Source organism: Diabrotica virgifera, chromosome 4, assembly GCF_917563875.1.
Source record: "Diabrotica virgifera virgifera chromosome 4, PGI_DIABVI_V3a".
Classification (NCBI taxonomy): Eukaryota; Metazoa; Arthropoda; class Insecta; order Coleoptera; family Chrysomelidae; genus Diabrotica; species Diabrotica virgifera.
This window is the reverse complement of record NC_065446.1, coordinates 52,483,411-52,507,139: the sequence shown is the minus strand read 5'-3', so window position 1 is coordinate 52,507,139 and position 23,729 is coordinate 52,483,411.

Genomic DNA, 23,729 nt, shown 5'->3' with positions numbered 1-23,729 from the left:
TTTTCAGATAAGGGTGCTTTATTATATTTTATGACTTCTTTCAATTCTTTGGAAGCGGTTGTCGTGTAATTTAGTGTTGTACTGATGGCTTAACGTTTAGAGTTAACAGAAAAAATAATAAATAATAAAAAAAAATACTTATAGACTAAATACAATAGGGGGTCCATGGACCCGTTGATCCCCCTGTATCCGCGCCTGACTGTAATCAATTTTAAGCGACAAATTCTAGAAATATACCCCGAAGATTTTTTGGGACATGCTTTACTCGCCAATGTATGTGCTAACTATTTCTCTTAGTGTACGTAATCATTGAAGAAGGGTCTAGTAGGCCAACTACCGGTTCGAGCGATAACGTTGATTTATATCGGGTACTCCAATAAATCGGACGCACTTCGTCCAATTTTAGACGGATATTTTTGGGAAAAGGGTTGAGTTTTATTGGAGATAGATATATAAACGGAAGACCCCACTTTGGTATTGAAGTGTATTTTGAAATAATCTTTTTATTGATGCGAGATAAGGAAGTGGATGACTTGCCTGAAGTTTGAGGTTTGGACTTTAGTTATGATTATTGGATCGCTTTTTGTCAAAAATACACTTTTCAGGATGAAACTGTTGTTTTATGGATAAAGTTGAAAAGATTCTCAAAAATTCATAGCCGCTGAGCTCAGAAAGTACTGTCTGACTTGTAAAGGAGTTTTAAGATGGATATATATACAGAATGGGCCAAAAGTCTGGAAACGTCTAATTATCTCTGAAATAAATGGTCAGAATTGTACAAAAACTGAGACATGCCTATTACGCAATTTGGAGATTTCAAATGCGATGCTTACAGTGTTGCCAGACTTATAGTTTGGCATTCGCGGATGATGTGGTCCAGAAACTGTCCGGAAACAGATTCTGTCCAGAAACAAGAAATAATTAAAAGAGGTAGTAAAACGACTAGATCAGTGGACAAGAAGCACAAAGTAAAACCAAATACTTACAATGTTGGAATAGTAACACAAGGTTTTTTCCTGTTTTTTCCTTGTGATTTACGATGGAATCATTCACACGAGAATTTTACTGTCACCGTTGCACGTGGTTGTCTTTTTACAGACAGTTCATATGCAACTTTGTGTTTAATTGTACTAATTTGTACTTACATAAATAAATTACAATAAAACATTGGTTTTGAACAGTTTTATTCATGAAATAATCGCAACAAATTGCACTCGAACTCTAAAATTAATATAGAATTTTAGAGCTCTTGTGCAATTACTACTGAAAATTTGAGAATAAGTAGTGAATAGTCTAAGGATCAAAATCTATATGAGGCCGAAAGGCGCTTTTACCATGGGGGTGGTTGCCACCCCATCTCGGGGGTGGAAATTTTTTATTTTATTTTGACCGCAAAAGTTGGTAAAAACATTCATTCCAAGCAAAAAACGTTCTATACATTTTTTCGATAGAATTAACAGTTTTCGATTTATTCGCTATCGAAAGTGTTAGTTTTATATCGAAAAAATCAATGTTTTTATTCAGTTTTTTGCTAATAACTCAAAAAGTTTTCGTTTTATCAAAACAACTTTGCCTAACAAAAATGTACTTCTTGAAAAAATAAACAAAACAGTTTTTTTTTTATTTTCTTTATGACCAATAGTAATAATAATATAATATATAATAATATGAAGTTTATTTGTAGCACATAAATTGTACATAATAAAATAAACTCAATCCTCACTGAAGTTGTACGTACAACTTGTGCGTGAGGGTTAAATTTTGATTGTAAAACAACACTAAATGATTTTAAAATTTACAAAAAGGAATCAAAAATAGTCTTTTTGCTCATCTGTCTTCAAATTTGGGCTCCTCTTCTCACTAATTCAGTTACTGTTAAATTGTGTTTATCGGAACTATGAAAATCTCTTAAAATTCAAGAAAGGATTGCGAATAATTTGTGATGGGACTTCTCTGGCGGGACTTCTTTTTTTATGAGAATTAGCATGATTTTTGATTGTGTTCTATTTTTATTTATTTATTTATTCTATTTTATTCATTTTTACAACAATTTTCACGATTTAAAACTTATAAGTGACGTTTTTATGTTAGCGGTTACGCGGTTAAGTTACGGTTAAAAAATCAATATATTTTTTTGAAAAAAAAATCCAATTGGAAGCTTAATAATGTAAGTTAGCGGTGTTTTTAGTCATTGGCCGTATTCATACTTCTTTATTTATCTATTAGTAATATTTTACAGAAGTTTGACTGGCTTAGAATGATTAGTTTTTTAAAAAAATTGTAGTTTGTTAAAAAATGCCATTTTCGTCAGAATAGAAAGATTACCATCAGAGATACGAAAAAATGTTACAATATGAAATTGTAGGTTATCTAATTCCCAAGAATTTGGTTTAAAAAAAATTTACTACGGCAAAAATTGAGTGAATCGTAAATGAATATAATATCGAAAAACATTGATTTTTTCGATATAAAACTAACACTTTCGATAGCGAATAAATCGAAAAATATTAATTTTATCAAAAAAATTTATGGAATATTTTTTGCTTAAAATGAATGTTTTTATCAACTTTTGCGGTCAAAATATAATAAAAAATTTCCACCCCCAAGATGGGGTGGAAACTACCCCCATGGTAAAAGCGCCTTTCAGCGTCATATAGATTTTGATCCTTGGATTATCCACTACTTATTCTAAAATTTTCAAGCAAATCGATCCATTCTGTAAAAATTGCGAGGTAAAAAGCTTCGGTTCCTGGACTATATTAAAAAATCAAAAAAATGACATAATGAAATAAATAGGTAAATAAAATAATTACAATAACTGAGGCTATCAGCGCAAAAGTGGTGTAACCCCAGACTACTTACTTAGGAGATAATAAGGAATTAAAATTTGGGTAAACTGATTTTTAATTTAATTTTTTTTGTAAACATTATTTTATTTGTTTTGTTTTTGATTTATAAAAAATACTTTAGAATCTACACTAACTGTATAGTTTTGTGTTAATTAAGCTAATAATTAGAAAAAAAATGTGGGTTACACCATTTCTGCACGTATCATATTTTGGTTGCATGTGAAATAATAAACAGGTTACACTACATGAGAACAAGTTTTATTAGGAAACAATGCAAATAGTACATAGTTATGGTAATTCTTCGTCTGAGTCATAATGAAACACTTCATCCTGGACTCTGTTGGAACTATTAAGGCTATTATAGAAAGTATGATGTACTGGCGGGATGAACTGTAACAATTCAAAAAGGTCTTTTTTATTTTTTTCAACAATAGTTGGTTTTTCCAAAGCATCTAGTTGTACTACAGTTTCTGACTGCCTTTTCTTCACACTGACTTCTTCAAAGAGAACTTCTTCATTATTTGAGTATTTGTAGAAGATTGAAAATGGATGAAGTTTATGGAATTTTAACCACTGAATTTTCAACCACTCCACTTTGGTTTTACCAACTGAAATTCTTCGATTAGTTATTTTTTTTTCTAGTGATTTGGAAGAGAAAAAATCACTTGCAGTCAGTTGTATAACTTTGAATATTTTTTTTCGAGCCGTTTTAATCACTTCAATCCAGTTTTAACTATTTAGAATGGGAAATAAGCCACAATATTATTAAAAAATGATTTTTATTAACGTTTCGACGCCCAAATCGGGTGCCGTTGTCAAAATACAAAATATTATTAATATAAACAAAAATGTTGTTGCTTAGTAAAAAATTCTTCTAATAATTTATTTAATTTGACTCATTTATATCGGCAATTCAGATACATATGATACATTTTAAAGTAGAAGACTTTAAAATGATATTGCCAATATTTATGAGTTGCGTTCCTGGGACGACTTTACTGAAAGATAGTTCATTCGATTACATGAAATCAACCCCAACTCAAGAATATCCGTCACAAAAAAATCATAGCATGTGATCTGTCTTTAAAAAGACAACCACATGCAACGGTGACATTAAAATTCTCGCGTTAGAGATCTCATAGTAAATCACGAGGGAAAACCAGGAAAAAACCTCGTGATACTATCCCGACATCGTAAGTATTTGGTCTTACATTTAATTTACTCTCAAAATTAATACCAAATTCTGACTTATGTGGATACCCATACTGAAAGAGGAAGTCAATAGAAAGAAAATACCACAATTAGTAAGTCAATAGTCGAGTTAGTACATATTTTATATTTTAGTATTACTTATATACCCATGTATTATTGATATTATTTATAATTTAAACAAAATTATAGTAAAGTCAGAATTTGGTATTAATTTTGAGAGTAAATTAAATGTAAGACCAAATACTTACGATGTCGGGATAGTATCACGAGGTTTTTTCCTGGTTTTCCCTCGTGATTTACTATGAGATCTCTAACGCGAGAATTTTAATGTCACCGTTGCATGTGGTTGTCTTTTTAAAGACAGATCACATGCTATGATTTTTTTGTGACGGATATTCTTGAGTTGGGGTTGATTTCATGTAATCGAATGAACTATCTTTCAGTAAAGTCGTCCCAGGAACGCAACTCATAAATATTGGCAATATCATTTTAAAGTCTTCTACTTTAAAATGTATCATATGTATCTGAATTGCCGATATAAATGAGTCAAATTAAATAAATTATTAGAAGAATTTTTTACTAAGCAACAACATTTTTGTTTATATTAATAGTATTTTGTATTTTGACAACGGCACCCGATTTGGGCGTCGAAACGTTAATAAATATCATTTTTTAATAATATTGTGGCTTATTTCCCATTCTAAATAGTTAAAATTGTAAAAATGCCACAAGAAAATAGCTTCAGAACAACTTCAATCCAGTTATATGGTACATATATTTCCTTAAAGAATTTTTTATTTTTTTTTTCTATTAGGCCAAAATCTTGGTCAGAGGGTAGGTATGAGTGTCCACTGACCAAAAATTTATGATCTATTTCTTCAATAGTGAATTCCGGATTAGAAACCACATACTGGCAAATCAATGACAACATTGCCAACAATATTTCTATTTTGCCCCCCACACTGATCTGAGTACATGATTGCTTTAACGAGGTTACACCACTCTTGCTCTATAGTTTTGCTTAATATGACCCGTGCAAAAACAGATTTTTTCAGCGCCATCCGTATGCCCCGATGGGTATTAAAAGGTGGCTTACACTACTGTTGTATTGAAGATTATTATGTAACGAATGTATTTTACACCAAAACAGCATTTTGCAAAAATGTGGGTTACACCACTTTTGCGCTGATAGCCTCAACTGAACTGACCAGTTCGATTTTTTCTTTGATTTCCCTTTAGACCTGCCTGCTTCTGGCTTGTGAGTTACGCTTCCCGTTTCTCTACCAACATCTACAACGCGACGAATATAGACGTGATAATAAACCGCAAGATTGGAAAATTCTTTAACAAAAATCTTCAAACCTAAATTGGGTTTACTTAAATGAAGTAATCCATTCTCCGTTAAGACTTTGGTCATTTCTAAATTGCATTTCGAGCATAGATCGCTTTTGTTCATCCGTGAAAACCATTTTTAATAATAATTTTCTGTACTAAAACTTGAAAAGTCAAAGTTGACGTAAACTGAATTATATCTGAATTAATCATAGACATGCATGTATAGCATCTCTGTCCTTCAGATCCCACTAGGATGACACGAATTTGGGATCACTGGATATATTCTAGCACCCCCTAATACACTTCAACAACTACTTAAAACATATTTTCGAAAGACATTTTAATTGAAGATGAATTGCTTATAAACGGAAAACGTCTTAATAATATTGCACATGATATAGTTGTCATATTTTATCTATACTGCTTGTGACTATGTTTCAGGAATTTCTTCCTTGTCCCATATTTCCAAAGTTAGGTCATATATGGATTCTGCCAGTTTATTTCTACCCTTTTTAACCAGCTCTGATGGTACATTTGTTTTCAAAATTAGGTCATATATGATCTCTTTGAGTTTAGTTCTATCCTCTTTAATCAGTTCCGCCGGTGTTTCATTACAGTTGGTTTTTCAATTTCTGTATAACTTTACTTTATGTCTAATGTTTTATGTAGGCCTGACCTGCACTTACACTCTCTTGTACTCTGTTTGGTTCTCAACATGACTGTCTGGGAAATTTAGATTTAATTTTTTTGAAAAAGTTTTTTGTTATTTTTCCATGTTTCGGCTCCATATATTAAGACTGATTTCACATTTGTCTGAAAAAGGCGCAGTTTCGTTTTTTTACTAAAACTTGTCGAGGCCCACACCTTGCGTAATGTGTAAGCTTATTCTCCGTGGTATGTCATTTTCCGTGTCACGTATTGCGTTTTCTAAACTATCCAGATAGCAGAACTCTTCTACTTGTTCTATTTGTTTGCCTTCCATATCCGTCGTTGTTTTCTTTTGCTTGAGAGTATCTTCGTTTATTTTTAATACAACGGTTCTTGCTATGTCTTTTAATCTGGTCGTTTTATTTTACACATATTGTTTATTTGATTCTGTATGTCGTCAGCCAATTCTAGGTCCTCTAATGTGTTAAATAATCCCCGTGTACTTTTATTTTCGGTCTGCTTTATTAAACAATATATTATTAATATGAACAGCGACGTGACAAAACACATCCCTGTCTAACTAATTTTTAACATTTATTTATTCGGACAGTTCACCTTCGTGCTTAATTCTTGCAGTACATTGATCGTAAAAGAGCCGTATTGTCATATATACAGTTCTCTACAGATAAAGCTATCCACCTTAAATAACTTTTGAACCAGTGATTTTTAGAAAAAAAAATCGCAAAAACACATATTTAAGCTTGCCGGGAAAGGCACCCTCTCACCCCTCGGGCCATCCCTTATTTTTTTTAAATTACTTCCACCTATTTTACTTTACATTTGGATTCACCTATTTGCAATGATTTCCAAAATGTATAACACATGATACTTAAAGTGATTAGTTTATGAGAAAAATAAATGCAAAAGCAAGAAAACTGGATTGAAAAAAAATATTTTATCGCCAACCGTCACTAAAGTCATTCATTATTGTACTCATTTGCCCTCATTTGCGGCAGTAAAGTAACACTTTATTGTACTGAAAGAAGAATTTTATCACACTTTTATTTTTATGCCGCGATTATTCGAGATTGAATGTAAGTGGTCGATGGCAGTAATCGATTATTTATTTGAGTTAACTTACAATTTATTTATGATTAATTATTTATATGGGAAATAAGCCACAATTAAAATGAAAAAAATAATTTTATTAACGTTTCGACGCCCAAATCGGGTGCCGTTGTCAAAATACAAAATATTACTAAAATAAACTAAAGTGTTGTTGCTAAGCAAAAAAATTCTTCTAATAATTTATTTAATTTCACTCATTTATATTGGCAATTCAGACATATATTATACATTTTAAAGTAGAAGACTTTAAAATGATATTGCCAATATTTATGAGTTGCGTTCCTGGGACGACTTACTGAAAGATAGTTCATTCGATTACATGAAATTAACTCCAACTCAAGAATATCCGTCATAAAAAATTATAGCATGTGATATGTCTTTAAAAAGACAACCAAATGCAACGACAGTAAAATTCTCGCGTTAGAGACCTCATAGTAAATCACAAGGGAAAACCAGGAAAAACCTGTGATACTATCCCGACATCGTAAGTATTTGGTCTTACATTAATTTACTCTCAAAAAATAATACCAAATTCTGACTTGTAACATGTTTAAATTATAAATAATATTAATAATACTAGATATATAAGTAATACTAAAATATAAAATATGTACTAGCTCGATATTATTGACTTACTAATCTTGGTATTTTCTTTCTATTGACTTCCTCTTTCAGTATGGGTAACCACATCCTACTGCATTCTACCGAGGAATTTGCGACACAATTGGTTTCATTTAGCATAATTAGAGCCGCTTCTTTGATTTTTCTCTTTTTACTATCTGATTCTTTCAGGACTATACTTGAATCTCTCCACTGAACTCTATGTTCATTATCCCATGCGTGTTGACATATTTGAGATCTCTCAAATTCTCTATTTTTAATATAAGATTGATGTTCACTTATTCTAACGTCTAATGGTCTTGATGTCTCACCTAAATAAAATTGTTCGCATTCACAAGGTATTTTATAAATGCAATTCTTTGTTCTTTCTTGATCATTGTTAGGTTTAGACATGGGATAATGAACATAGAGTTCAGTGGAGAGATTCAAGTAGAGTCCTGAAAGAATCAGATAGTAAAAAGAGAAAAATCAAAGAAGCGGCTCTAATTATGCTAAATGAAACCAATTGTGTCGCAAATTCCTCGGTAGAATGCAGTAGGATGTGGTTACCCATACTGAAAGAGGAAGTCAATAGAAAGAAAATACCAAGATTAGTAAGTCAATAATATTGAGCTAGTACATATTTTATATTTTAGTATTACTTATATATCTAGTATTATTAATATTATTTATAATTTAAACATGTTACAAGTCAGAATTTGGTATTATTTTTTGAGAGTAAATTAATGTAAGACCAAATACTTACGATGTCGGGATAGTATCACAGGTTTTTCCTGGTTTTCCCTTGTGATTTACTATGAGGTCTCTAACGCGAGAATTTTACTGTCGTTGCATTTGGTTGTCTTTTTAAAGACATATCACATGCTATAATTTGTTATGACGGATATTCTTGAGTTGGGGTTAATTTCATGTAATCGAATGAACTATCTTTCAGTAAGTCGTCCCAGGAACGCAACTCATAAATATTGGCAATATCATTTTAAAGTCTTCTACTTTAAAATGTATAATATATGTCTGAATTGCCAATATAAATGAGTGAGATTAAATAAATTATTAGAAGAATTTTTTTGCTTAGCAACAACACTTTAGTTTATTTTAGTAATATTTTGTATTTTGACAACGGCACCCGATTTGGGCGTCGAAACGTTAATAAAATTATTTTTTTCATTTTAATTGTGGCTTATTTCCCATATAAATAATTAATCATAAAAATGCCACAAGGAAATAGCTTCAGAACAACATTACAATTTATTTACTTTAATTATTAAAAATATTGTACAAAGTTTACGACATTGTTAATTAAATTTATGTCAAAAAGTGAAATTCTGTAGTATTTTGTAAATATATTCATAAACAATAAATCAAAACTTTACCGGTTTAGTAATTATTCAATATTGATAACTATCGATTAAAAATCGAAAGCGGCCATCATGCAAAAGTCATCTGTCATCACTGTCATGAAATTTTTATTACGTCTAAAATTTAAAAAATTCTTAAATTGTAAATTGTAATTAAGTGTTAAAACCAATATCAAATTGTTGGCGATAAAATTTTGTATGCACCACGTCAGTAAAGACTCTTTATCGAACTCGTCTGTTATTCGCCTTGCTCGCTACACTCGCTCTGCTCATAATATCAGACTCGTTCCATAAAGAGTAACTTTACTGACTTGGTACATAAATATCTATTTTATAACAACTTTATTATTTTTAATGAACATTTCACTACCAAAAATTTTTTAAATAATTTATTCAAAAATTTTGAAATTTTGAATAATTATTGTTAAAATTTTTAATAATTGTTGTTAAAATTTTTGGTAGTGAAATGTTCCTTCTAAATGTTATAAAATTGTTAAAAAAATAATTTTTATTAAATCCAGTTTTCCTGCTTTTGTATTTATTTTCTCATAAACTTATCACTTTAAGGGGAACGGAGCAAAATGCAAAATTTTGACGCATGTCAAAATTTTCAACGGTTTTAAATGTATTCATTTTTTTCGAATCCTGAGAAATCTAATAAGTATTTTTGAAAAATTTAATAGCAGAATGAAAGACTACTTTATTACCGATGGCCAAAAGTCCCTTAGAATAAATAAAGAGTTTCTTTTGAATGAAATATTTGCAATTAAAAATGACATTCAATTTTCTCTTTTATTTTCACCCCTGCAACTTATTAAAATATACATTATAGAAGTTTTCAGGGACTTTCGGCCCTCGGTAATAATGTAATCTATCATTCTGCGTTGAAATTTTTCAAAAAATATTTATTAGTTTTATCAGGATTCGAAAAAAATGAATACATTTAAAACACATTGAAAATTTTTATATGCGTCAAAATTTTGCATTTTGTTCCGTTCCCCTTAAGCATGAAGTGGTATACATTTTAGAAATCAGTAAAAAGAGGAGAATCCAAATATCATAAAAAAAAAGGTGGAAGCAATTTAAAAAAATTAAGGGTGATACGGAGGGTGCCTATCCCAGCAAGCTTAAATATGGCATAATGTCTCTTCAAGTATTTTTTGACGTGTTTTTGAGTTTTTTTCTAAAAATCAGTAGTCCATTCTTTCACGGTTTTTGCTCTAAATTTTAAAGAACCGCTTGGATTGACATGAAATTTGGCAAGCGTATAGCTTACATGTCAAAGAAAAAAAGTGATATTGTGCCGATGTGTGCTTTTGCCCTGGGGGTGACTTTCACCCCCTCTTGGGGTGAAAAAATATATGTCCAAAATAAGTCCGGAAATGGTTAAACTGACTAATTTTAAGTAACTTTTGTTCTATAGAGCTTTTTTTCGCAAATAACTCAAAAAGTAAGTATTTTGTCGAAAAAAACGTTCTTATCCAAAATATAGCTTATAAAAAAGTAAAAAAAAATGGTGTACGCGTTAGGTCTCTGGATCTCGTAGAACCAGAGTTATAGCCAATGAAAAATAGATTCATATTCACCAAATTTCAAATAGAATATTTCGACGTGGAATATCCAAAAAATTAAGCACTTTTTGGGGAAAACTCATTATAACTTTTTTAAAGTGTTTTAAAAAATCTTTATTTCTGTTTTTAGAAAAAGTTTCTAGCATTAAATTTAAGTAAGTTACGCTCAAAATTAAGTTGGTCCTTTTTGTTTTTGCAAAAAAAATCGGGAAAACCAACCCCTAATTAGCAACTTAAATGAAATTAATCGTTACCGCTCCACAAATTATTTTACTTATGTTGTGTTTATATGATCTGTAAGTTTCATCGATTCAAAGTGCTTATTTTTAAAAAAAAATTGGTTTCAAAGTAAAATTTTTAAAAATTTAAATTTTGAAAAATATGCTTTTTTCCAAAATAACTTAAAAATTGTTAGAAATACCAAAAATCTCGAATAACAAAAAAAGTCAGATTTGCTTTTTTGAATATCATGTATTTTTTTGTTTTTCTGTTAGACAAAAATTGATTAAGATTTGGTGTTTCTAAATTTGCATACATTCGTGATCAATGACTCGTTCAACCCCTTTTAACTACAGCCCTTTCAATAATAAGGACTTTGAACCGATGAAACTTACAGATCATATAAAGAATACATACACGAGTCAAGAAACTTGTGAGGTCGTAACGATTAAGTTCATTTAAGATACTAATTAGGGGGTTTTTTTCTTGGTTTTTTTTTACCAAAACCAAAAGGGACTCTGCTTCTACTTGGTGTAGAGACGTGATGTATACAACATTTTTTTAAATTTTTTACAGGCTATATTTTTTTTAGAATGTTTTTTCGACAAAATACTTACTATTTGAGTTATTTGCGAAAAACCGTCTAAAAGCGTGGTTATTTTGTTGAAAAAATGAACATATTCACTGCCAAATAACTCGAAAAGTATTGACTTTTTATTGACAGTTTATCCATTTCCTGACTTTTCTTGGACGAATATTTTTTCACCCCCAACAGGGGGTGAAAACCACCCCCAGGGCAAAAGCACATATCGGCACAATATCACTTTTTCTCTTTGACTTGTTAGCTATGTGTATGCCAATTTCCATGTCAATCCAAGCGGTTCTTTAAAATTAAGAGGTTTTGCAATATTTTACCGTTAAAGAACGGACTACAGTGGTTCAAAAGTCATTTAAGGTGGATAGTTTTATGTGAAAAGCACTGTATTTGTCTGATATTCCGTATTGTTTCAGTATATTCTACATCATGTTGCGGCTAATTGAATCAAAAGTCTTTTCAAAGTCTATAAAATTAATAAAAAAATTCTCCATTTCCCTTCCAAAATGATTCTTGAAGTGTTTACATGAGATTTTAAATCTTACATCGTGTTAATGTTTTTATTTTTACAAATAATATAATAAAATGGAGATATCCATAATACGGTTAGCGAATAAAATGAATAGAGTAATGTTTAAAATACATCATTTTGCTATTTGATAGCTGTACTCACTAGCCCTAATCAAATTTCAATGCATTTAAATTCAAAAGTTATCCAGCTTCTATAGGTAGTCGAACATGCTGTACAATTGAAAGCGTCAGCCACGGCGACGCCGACGTCTATTACCATAAGCCCGCAGAGACGCTGCTTCGTGTCGTTGGGCGACGCTTCCAAGGCGCAATGCAGGCAGCAGAATAGGTTCGCGGGGGGCACACGGCCCCCCTTTTCTTTCTCTCGGTAATGGCCGTCACCTTCGCAAACTATTCCAAAGTTAACTTCTTTAATATCGTGATAAGAATTTTACATGAATCGCATACGGAACTTGTTGAGGAAAAGAATGGGAAAGTCGAAAAGGACATCTACTAAATTGTCGATCGGGAAAGGTTCGGTTTTAAAGTACGTGATGAGAAACAGCATCGATGATTACTACGTTCAAGTTAATATATCGAAAAACTACTTTTCTATAAAGAGAATCCTTATTTATACTCTGCCTGGAAATTTTAATAAAGAGTCGGGGAACCTCTTAAGGCAATCCTAAACTTTCCAAGAACTTTCTTCATGCGTCAAATAAGAATATCAACTATCAACACCATCTTAAAGAATTAAGTTCAAAACAACTTAAATTTCATGTTTTAGGAAATGAAAATCTATTGTTAAATCAGTAAGTTAATTTTCTAAACCTGCTATACTTAAGTCCTTCCTCTTCAATAGCCCTTTTCCAACTCTCTAGTCCTCCAACATTTCTTTGCTCTCCTCTAAAAACTCGATATCATCGGCAAAGAACATTTACCAAGGGACTCCCCCGCTTACCTTCTCTGTCAATACATCCATAACAATATTAAACAGGTAGTGATTCAGTGAAGATTCTTGATGCAAACAAGTTGACTACCATTTTTACAATTCACTACCATGGCGGTTGGTAGACTTTGTAGGTTCGCTTTCAAATTTTGATGATATGTATTGACAACTTTTCGGCACTTTTGTAACACTGAGTGCCGCATCATTGTTGTACTATTTGTGTAGTACTAGCTAGTTCTTCACTCTGAAGTGTGTTTTTCATTGTTGTGCGTTTTTTTTCTGTTTATTTTTAGAGTTCCCAGCCATAGCAAAGTCTATTATGGCCTTATGTGACACTTCTATGAAATCTTAGAGTTGATAATGCTCAGAAGTATTGACAGAGTCAGTTTTTTGTCAGTTAGATTTTGTTCATATGCTCCTTGAGGCGACAGTGTCCTGTTAGGAGATCTACAATATTTTATGCAAAGCATTCCTATTCATATCTAGTAAATCTTTAAATTTCTTCTTTGAAGGTTCATGTATGTTCCAGTTTGTTTATTTGTTCGTACCAGTGGTTACGTTTCATCTGTTGTACCCAGTCCGATATTGTTCTTCTGGCTCTGCTTCTTGCTATGCCAACAACAGGTCCTGGGCCTATGAATGTTTCTTTTGTCCCTCCCCTGGCAAATAGGCCCGCTTTTTCGTTCCTTTAAATATCAGTATGTCCAGCACCAATGTCCAGGTAGCTTTTCCGATCCAAAGCAGGTTCTGAAGACCAGATGTGTAACCAGGATGATCCTAAGGGAGGGGGGTTACAACTACTTGTTGGTCTCTGGGGGGTATGGAAAAGGAATGGTGTTAAGCGTATAGAGCTCAAAGTACATCCAAATGGGGGGTATAACCCCCAAACCCCCTCCCCGGTTACGCCTACGCTGAAGACAGTTCCAAAGTTCCAAAGTAACTTGGTGTCAATCCGATTCTATTCCAGTGCATTAATGCCGCCTGGTTATTAGATATAATTTCTGTATATTTGTCCCTGCAGTTTCTTGTGATCAGTAGAGCCATCTGTATACCAGCATTGATCTGCTATTGTGAGGTTTGTTTTATTCGACTCTTATTTTCGTCCCGTTCTGGAAAGAGGATGGTAAACGACTTTTCGAAATTATACATATTTAAGTTGCATTGCATCTGGTACTTTTACTCTGGGTGATTTTTAATTTGGTTCCGGCATCCTTTTGCCCTGCTTCCTGACACATTAAGGCGGGTTCTCACTTGTCAGTTTCGCTGACGCAGTCTGACTGATTCATTAATAATGAAAAATAAAAAGCGACGTTTCAATTCACACGTTTCATGTTTTGCTCCATTCAGTCCGCAGTTAGTCCAAACATTTTATATCGTGGTAATGAAAATGGTTAAAAAAAATTGAGACCAGCTGTTCGCGAAGTATGTTTACAATAATTAGTAAATGAATTACAGAATATTCTAGTGAATCAAAAGAAAAGAAAACGTCGTAGATGGTGGGTCAGGTCCTAGATATTTCCGAGAAATATATGGGATGCTAGTGAAATTATAGATAGAAAAGTTCTAAATAACAGCAGAATAAACTCCAGGTAAAGGCAACTCTTACATAACATCTATAAAACAGCAACTATGACAGTCGAATGGAAAATAAAACAAGCAAAACTAATCCCATAGAAATACGTAGAGGCGTAAGACAAAAATATCTCCAAATATTATTACCAAATAATATCTCCAAAACTCTTCACCTGAGCTCTGGAAGACGTCTTTCAAGAACTGGAATAGGTATCAACATAAACGGGAAGAATCTCAATCACCTCAGATATTGCGATGATGTTGTCCTTATTACAACCAACCAAGAAGAACTAGCCACAATGTTGACTCAATTAGCACACGCATCGGAGAAGATAGGATTAAAAATGAACATGAGTAAAACCAAAATCATGACAAATACAAACGACAGAATAAATGTAAATATAAATAATGTCAATATTGAGGTTGTTGACGAATATATACAGGGTGTAACAAAAATACAGGTCATAAATTTAATCACATATTCTGGGACCAAAAATAGTTCGATTGAACCTAACTTACCTTAGTACAAATATGCACATAAAAAAAGTTATAGCCCTTTGAAGTTACAAAATGAAAATCGATTTTTTCCAATATATCGAAAACTATTAGAGATCTTTTATTGAAAATAGACATGTGGCATTCTTATGGTAGTAGTATCTTAAGAAAAAATTATAGTGAAATTTGGACAGCCCATAAAAATTTTATGGGGGTTTTGTTCCTTTAAACCCCCCCAAACTTTTGTGTACGTTCCAATTTAACTATTATTGTAGTACCATTAGTTAAACACAATATTTTGAAAACTTTTTTGCCTCTTAGTACTTTTTCGAAAAGTCAGTTTTTATCGAGATATTTTGAATATTTGTCAAATCCACCACATATTTGTATATGGCTAAGTACGATTATGGAGACTTCGTAATAATATGAAAATTTATTTATGAGTTACATTTTTAGGTCTATTTTGAACCATATTAAAATAGAAGTAATATCTCGATAAAAAATGCCTTCTCGAAAAAATACAAAGAGGCAAAAAAGTTTTAAAATCACTGTGTTTAACTAATGGTACCGCAGTAAAAGTTTAATTGGAACATACACAAACATTTGGGGGGTTTTAAGGAACAAAACCCCCATAAAATTTTTATGTAAACATATTAAAAAAGAAGCCGCAACTCGATAAAAACTGCCTTATCGAAAAAATACTAAGAGGCAAAAAAGTTTTAGAAATATTAAATTTAACTAATGGTACCACAATTATAATTTAATTGGAACGTACACAAAAGTTTGGGGGGGTTTAAGGGAACAAAACCCCCATCAAATTTTTATGGGGTGCACCAATTTCACTATAATTATTTTTTAAAGTGTTCCTGCCATAAGAATGCCACATGTCCATTTTCAATAAAAAATCTCTAATAGTTTTCGATATATTCGAAAAAATCGATTTTCATTTTGTAACTTCAAAGGACTGTAACTTTTTTTATGTGCATATTTGTACTAAGGTAAATTAGGTTCATTCGAACTATTTTTGGTCTCAGAATATGTGATTTAATTTATGACCTGTATTTTCGTTACACCCTGTATACCTGGGTCAAATAATCAAAGCTAATAAAGAGAACCAAACAATTGAAGTACAGAGAAGAATCCGATTGGCGTGGGCAGCATTTGGAAAGTTAAGATGGATACTAAAAAGCACAAAGATACAACAGTACCTAAAAACAGGGCCGCCGCTAAAGTGTTGGTAGCCCGTATGCAACTTAATATTTGCCGCCCCTTCCAACACTTTAGTCGTTTCAACGTAGGTACTAGTAATTAAAGAAATATGCAGGACACCATAACGCGTATATGAATATTAATTGCTCTGATCTCGACGTTACTATATTTAAATAAATATATAGGCCTGGATCCCGCGTACCAAAAAAGTTGATTAATAGCAAGCTAAAAAATTGTTAATAGCTTAACGGTGTCTATTCGGACAAACTTTGATGTATAGGAACACTGGAACAGGGGAAGTTTTAATTGTGGAACAGGGAAATTTTAATTGTGGAACAGGTTAAAAATTTGGAACGTCAGACTACGAAAACGTTCCATGTATTTTGTCGGACATAACTTCCAATTGATTTGTTACCATTTCATTAAACTCTCATGCAGAAATCAGACTGGTGTTTACCGCCAACTGGGCATTTTAATGAGTGGAACACGAAGAACATGTCAAATGACAGGAATCATGTTGGTTAGTAATATCAGTCTGATTTTTGCACGAGAGTTTAATGAAAGGGTAACAAATCAATTGGATGCTCTGTTCGACAAAATACATGGGACGTTTTCGTAATCTGACATTCCAAATTTTTAACCTGTTCCACAATTAAAACTTCCCCTGTTCTGGTGTTCCCGTACATCAAAGTTTGCCCGACTAGACACCGTTAAGCTATTAACAAGTTTTTAGCTTGCTATTAATCAACTTTTTTTTGGTACGCGGGACCCAGGCCTATTTGAAATACAGTAGTGTGCAAAAGAAAAGCGTGTCTAAAATCATCAAATTCTCTACTTAGACTGAACTATAACCCTATCCATAACAATACATAAGCATAAAGGAACAATATCATAACAGCAACCGTCGAGTAATAAAAAAGATTTTTTTAAACCATCTGGTAATAAAAATGACTTTTTTATTACTCAATGAGAGCAACTTAACAAGCACTTATCTAAATTCTCCGAAAGTATCCTATTGTCGTATCGTACTCCCAAATCATAAATGTTCAGAATTTGAAAAAATCGCATATGGGCCACGTAGATAAAAATATCTTAAAGTCCGAAATCCGCCAGCCACTTTGAACTAAAAAGCATTCCCGGAACTACTTTATGACTACAGCTGCAAAAGGGCAGTTCATATAATAAATAACATTTTCTGGCATTTTTGTTTAGATTGTTTGGAATATTAGAGTTTATAGATATATCTGAATCATTACTATTTAATTTATTTTCGTTTTAAAAAAGGCCTGCTTTTGGCCGCCCCTATAATCGGCCGCCCGTGTGCGATGCACACTTTGCACACATGCTAGCGGCGGCCCTGCCTAAAAACCCGTGTATTTGACCAGTGCATCCTTCCTGTTCTGACGTACTAATCAGAAACCGGGACATTAACAAAGGCCAACATAAACAAAATTGAAATAGCTCAGAGAAAAATGGAAAGACATAAAATCAAACAAATGGCTAAGATAGAAAACAAAAGTAAAAAATGTAACTGAACATATAACAGGGTTAAAATGGAGATTTGCGGACCACAATGCGAGACAGGAAGATAAAAGATGGAATGCTGAAATACAACACTGGAGAACGTGGACAGGAATGAAAAGAAGGGGAAGACCTCAGATGCGATGGAAGGACGATGTTGTAAAAGCTGCAGGAACTAATTGAAAAAGCGCAGCCACGGACAGACGGAAATGGAAAGATTTGGGGAAGGCCTATGTCCAAAGTTGGATAGAAATGGTCTAAAAGAGGAAGAAAGAAGAAGGGAAATGATGTATATTGAAAGAATTAGCCTTAGAAGATTGTGACTCATATACAAACCACTTAGGAACGAAGACAAATTTCAAGAGATTCTGCTAAAAATTGCTCTCAAAACTTGCCACATTGAACAAATCACGAAAATGTGTGTTCTCACTCTTCAGTTTCTATTTATTATGCGATCATGATCAGTCAATAATGGTAATTAGACCTGGCTTTCACTTTAACTGAAAGTATGAATGTACTGATCATTTAAAATGAAAATGTGTTCTCATGTTCATTATTTGTTCAGTATCACTGAATCAGGTAGACTGCGTCAGCGCAACTGACAAGTGAGAACCCGCCTTTATCTACCTTCTGTATGCTCCTACTTTTCTTCACGCATTGATAAGTCTGTCTCTTCACAAAGATAATAAGTCATGATTGTTGAGATTTAGTTGTTGGAATTAATAATTAGAAAAGTCCATAGAATGCTACATCATCAACAAAAACCGGTATCTGGACATTATAACGAGAAAATAACGACAAATTGAAAAGTTTATTCCAGAAACTATTTATCCAGTAGTTGGTAAATCTAATTGTTGTGATTGTTTCTATATCGATTAATAGAAAATGTTAAATTTATACAGTTGGAGCTATTAATTATCTAGGAACAACTTTATTGTATTCCGTAGAAAAAAATACACATGGTCTTTATTGAGCTGTATACCCAATTTTAGTGATTTGATTTGATATGTATACATAAACACCATAATGTTTATTTTTAATTATGTAAAGAGATGTGCGCCACTGAAAAACACCTCTACATTTTAAAGATAGGGGCCGCGACCCTTCTAAATTGCATCTTGGAATGCCTTCGTTCGCTCCAGAGTCACCGGTAACGATCTTGAGATAACTATCACTTATACCCACACCGCACCATATACATATACCGCTAACACCCGTATGAATGTATATAGAATGTGTGTTTTGCTATGTAATTACTACTGCAGAAGAGACTTCTAATATTCTCGAGACGTTACAGAGATATCTAATGTGACAGTTTTTAATTTCTTTCTGGGTTGATAAAATTTATGAACTTTCTGGAGAAGCAACTGGAATAATGCTTTAAGCAAATAAGGAGTTAAATGAAGGATTTTATAACGTTTTTTTCTCTTTTTTGAGGTGCTTTCGTATTAAATGTGTTGGTAAAGTACTTGGTATTTCGTCATTAATTTTTGCAGTATTCTATATTTTATAAACAATTTCTGCTAATGATATGACATATTACTAAAATAAATTGTATTAAGACTTTCTAAAACCCTGAGGACATTTAAAAATATTCGCCTGTCTCTCAACATTCTCTTTGCCCTTATCTCTATGCGGGGTCGGCTTCCCTAATTGCATTTCTCCATACAATTCTATCTTGGGTCATATCAATATTAATCCCCTTTACCAATATGTCCTGCCTAATCGTCTCCTCCCACGTCTTCTTTGGTCTATCTCTTCTACTCCTTCCAGGAATCTGCACTTCAGAAATTCTTCGTATTGGATGATTAGCGTCTCGACGTTGAACATGACCAAACCAACTCAACCTATGCTCTCTCATTTTGGCATAAATTAGTGCCATACCTAGACTTCCTCTAATATACTCATTTTTAATTTTATTCTTTTTTGTCACTCCACTTATCCATCTAAGCATTCTCATTTCCGCCACATGCATTCGTTGTTCCTCTTTCTTTTTCACTGCCCAACATTCAGTTCCGTACATCATAGCCGGTCTTATGGCTGTTTTATAAAATTTTCCCTTCAACTTCATTGGAATTTTCCTGTCACACAGCACACCACTCGCTTCCTTCCACTTCATCCACCCAGCTCTAATTCTACTGCATGCATCTCCATCTATTTCTCCATTAAGCTGTAATACCGATCCCAGGTACATAAAACTATTGCTTTTTACAATCAGTTCACCATCCAAAGATATCATTTTATTTGTAGTAACTCGATCTTTAAATGAACATTGCAAATACTCTGTCTTTGTCCTACTAAGTTTTAAACCTTTTTCCTCCAGAGCTTGTCTCCACTGTTCCAGTTTTTGTTCTAAGTCTCTTTCACTATTTCCTACTAACACATCATCAGCATACATTAAGCACCATGGAATGTTACCCTGTAGTTTCGCTGTTATCTGGTCCAAAACTAATGAGAATAAATACGGACTAAGCACCGAGCCTTGGTGCAATCCTACTTTCACATGAAACTGATCAGTCTCTCCCACACCTGTCCTAACACTAGTCGTTACTCCCTCATACATATCCCTCACAACCCTTAAATATTCACCAGGGACTCATTTCTTATTGAGTGCCCACCACAGAATCTCTCGAGAAACTCTATCATATGCTTTCTCAAGATCAATGAATACCATAGGGGAGTGCAATTAGAACGAAAAGATACAATGTTTCGGAAAAAATCAAACAAGGTTATATTTTTCTAAAACTTTTTTTGTTGGTTTATAAATATGTTAAAGTAAAAAGTTCTACTCACAAATTTCGCCGCTAATTGTTTATTAATTGTTTAAACAATAACAATTGTTTTGAATAAATAATGTTAAGAATATGGGTGAATTCAACATTTTAGTTTGATAAAAAATGTTTTTATTATAGTTTTGATTATGCTGAACCCGAATCTGACATTACAATTTGCAAATTCAAAATGGCGGATTCAAAATGGCGGATTTTTTCCTAAAAACACTTAAAAACTAGTTGTAAAATCCGAATTTTTTTTATAAAACGTATTTGTTTGCATATATGTGGATATTTTTAAAAGGTTGTTGAACCTGAATCAAATTTTGATAATTTAAATTATAAAATGGCAGATCCAAAATGGCGGATAACTTCAAAATAGTTGTAAAATCATAATTTCTTTACAAAATGTATTTAGTTCTATATATATTTATTTTTGAGTGCGTTGATAAACCTAACTTAAATGTTAACATTATAAACTATAAAATGGCGGATCCAAAATGCGGATTTTCAAAAAGAACATTTTTCTAAAACATTTATTGTCTTTATTTTTAACAGGTTGTTGAATCTGAATTAAAGATTAAAAATTTAAATTTCAAAATGGCGGATCCAAAATGGCGGATATTTAAATGAAAAACAAGTAGAATCCAATCAAACAAATATGGAATTTCATTCTTAAAAAAAGATAAACAAATAATTTTCACAATAATATTAAAAATTAAAATGTACCTATTAGAAAGAATATTTAAAAAAACACATTTTCGATTAGAAGGATATAATTACATATTGGAACACAGTTTTTAATTCCAAACAACTTTTCTTTATAAAAATTTTCGATATTGTGAAATATAAAGGTACTTTATCCTTGAGTGAAATTCATATTTTTTGACATGCCTCGTACAAAATTAACAAAATTTGATATTTGATGGTTGCATCTTATGTTATATACAATGCTGAGTATTTTATAAAGAATAACTTTATTTCGTAAAACTGATATTAAAAAAGTTATCAATAGGTTCCAAGTTACGCAGACATACTTTATAAGAGCTAAAAAAAATTTTTTTGTTGAACATTTATTATTGTTGAAGCTTATTATTAAATGTATTTTAGGTAAGTTTTACAGAAAAAAGTTTTGATCACTCTGTATAGGTATACATTTTTTCAGCTGGTAATTTTCGGTTTTTGTATTACATTTTTGATATCTTTCTTAGTTTTCTCAAAAATAAATTGTTTATTTCATTTTTAAACTAAAATAATTCAGTGTTTTTTAAAGATTACATCCCAAGATTTAAAAAAATAGCAAAACAATTGTATTAGATTTATTCAAACTTGAGTAATACCGGCTTAAAATGGTGGGAATTCTGTAAAACTACGAAGTTTTCAAAAATTACATTCTTTGAGACATCGTATTATTTTAATTAAATTTTTGAGATTTTTTTTTGAATAAAACATCGTCTAGAAAGATGATTGAGAGTTAAGTTGTGCAAATTTGAGAGTTTTATAGGTAAAATTGTATTAGTTACACATTTTTAAATCATTATTAAACAAAATTCATGTAAGGCTCACTTTCCGCCCACACCGTACTTATGTCCATACATTTTATTTCTTTTTATTACAACCATAAGATAGCTTATTTCATCTTCTTTCATGTCCAGTTTGCAAAATTTCTTTTGATCCATTAGTTAAAGAATTACATTAAAAAACTCAATCGTGCACTTCTTCCAACGCTAGTTTACAGTGCGCCAATGTGAGTGAGAAGGGTGACTTTAGCGTTATAAATAAAAAATTACAGAAGCTAGAGATTTAATTTTAGAAAAATCTTTATATAACGTTTTTTTTGTAAAATTTTCTGAATTTTTCAATGGTTAAGTCAGTTTTTTCTAAAAATTATATTTTCGGAGTTATTTAAAAAAACATCTAACTTCGCTGTTCATTTGTTTAATAAAAAATGAAGCACCCACTTCTCGAGTAGAACTTTTTGATATGTTGTTTATTAAACATTTCTTATTGAAATTACAAAAAGTTTTATCTTGTTTGATTTTTTCCGAAGTGAAAATCTAAATGCACTCCCCTACCATATGAGCGTTTGTTTCTTTACTCCTGTATTTTTCCGTCAACTGCTTTATAATGAAAATTGCATCTGTTGTTGATCTGCCCTGCAAAAATATTCGCCTGTCTCTATCCTGGTGAATTCCTCCACCATTCCATAGATTAGTGGTTCTGGTTCAGTGAATGGCATTAACGAACCTTGTTTGGTCATTTCATCTACTTTTTCATTGCCCTTATGATCCTCGTGCCCTGATACCCAGGCTACCTTAACTTAGCTACGGTATCCTAGTTTATTTACACACAATCTCACACTAGCTTAGAATTGACCTCTACAGAATTGAGGGCCTTAAGCGCTGCCTGGCATCTATGAAGATGGCAATTAAAACCTTTTCACTGCGGCTAGTTATAAGAGTAGTATGGTCTCTGGTACGGCTGTTTCTTGCCTGTGCTGATCAATCCGGTTGCCGCATTCAGTCGATGTAGTACTATGGCGAATAAATACGGTTCGCGCAGTGTATCAATACAGTGTATTCAGGACTGTAATTGCAATTTTGTAGAAGTAACTGTTATTATTGTTGTTATTTGTTGCTGTTAGATTCTTGAAAATTAATAATTTGCCGACGTAACAGACCTTCTTCAACTGTTTTTGAAGATTTTTCCGACTTTTATTAGGAGTGGCAAAACCGGATACATGTTTTGAAATTTTCGTCCCTCATTTGCAATCATTTGGATGCTAAATGCTACAAACACAAATTCTTGAAAATGCAACCCAAAAATCTTAGATTATTTACTATTATTTTTATTAGATTATTCTTCAAATTACCGGTCATAACGCTCTTGTACTTTTTTCAAAGTCAATAATCGGGTTATTAGCAGCTGTAATTCACACAATTGAATTCTTAAACTAAAATGAAATAAGCTGATAAACACTATCCTATATACGGCGAAGGGAAATCCTAAGATTTTACAAGTAAATTCTCCAGAGTGCGTGCCTGTATAAAAAGGTGCGGATTTGTACGGCTCCCGCAGTAAAGTATAAAAATTTTAAATGTATTGTAAATTTTGATATAATATGCCTAACTCTCTTCTATAGGCAACATACAATACGCAAACAATA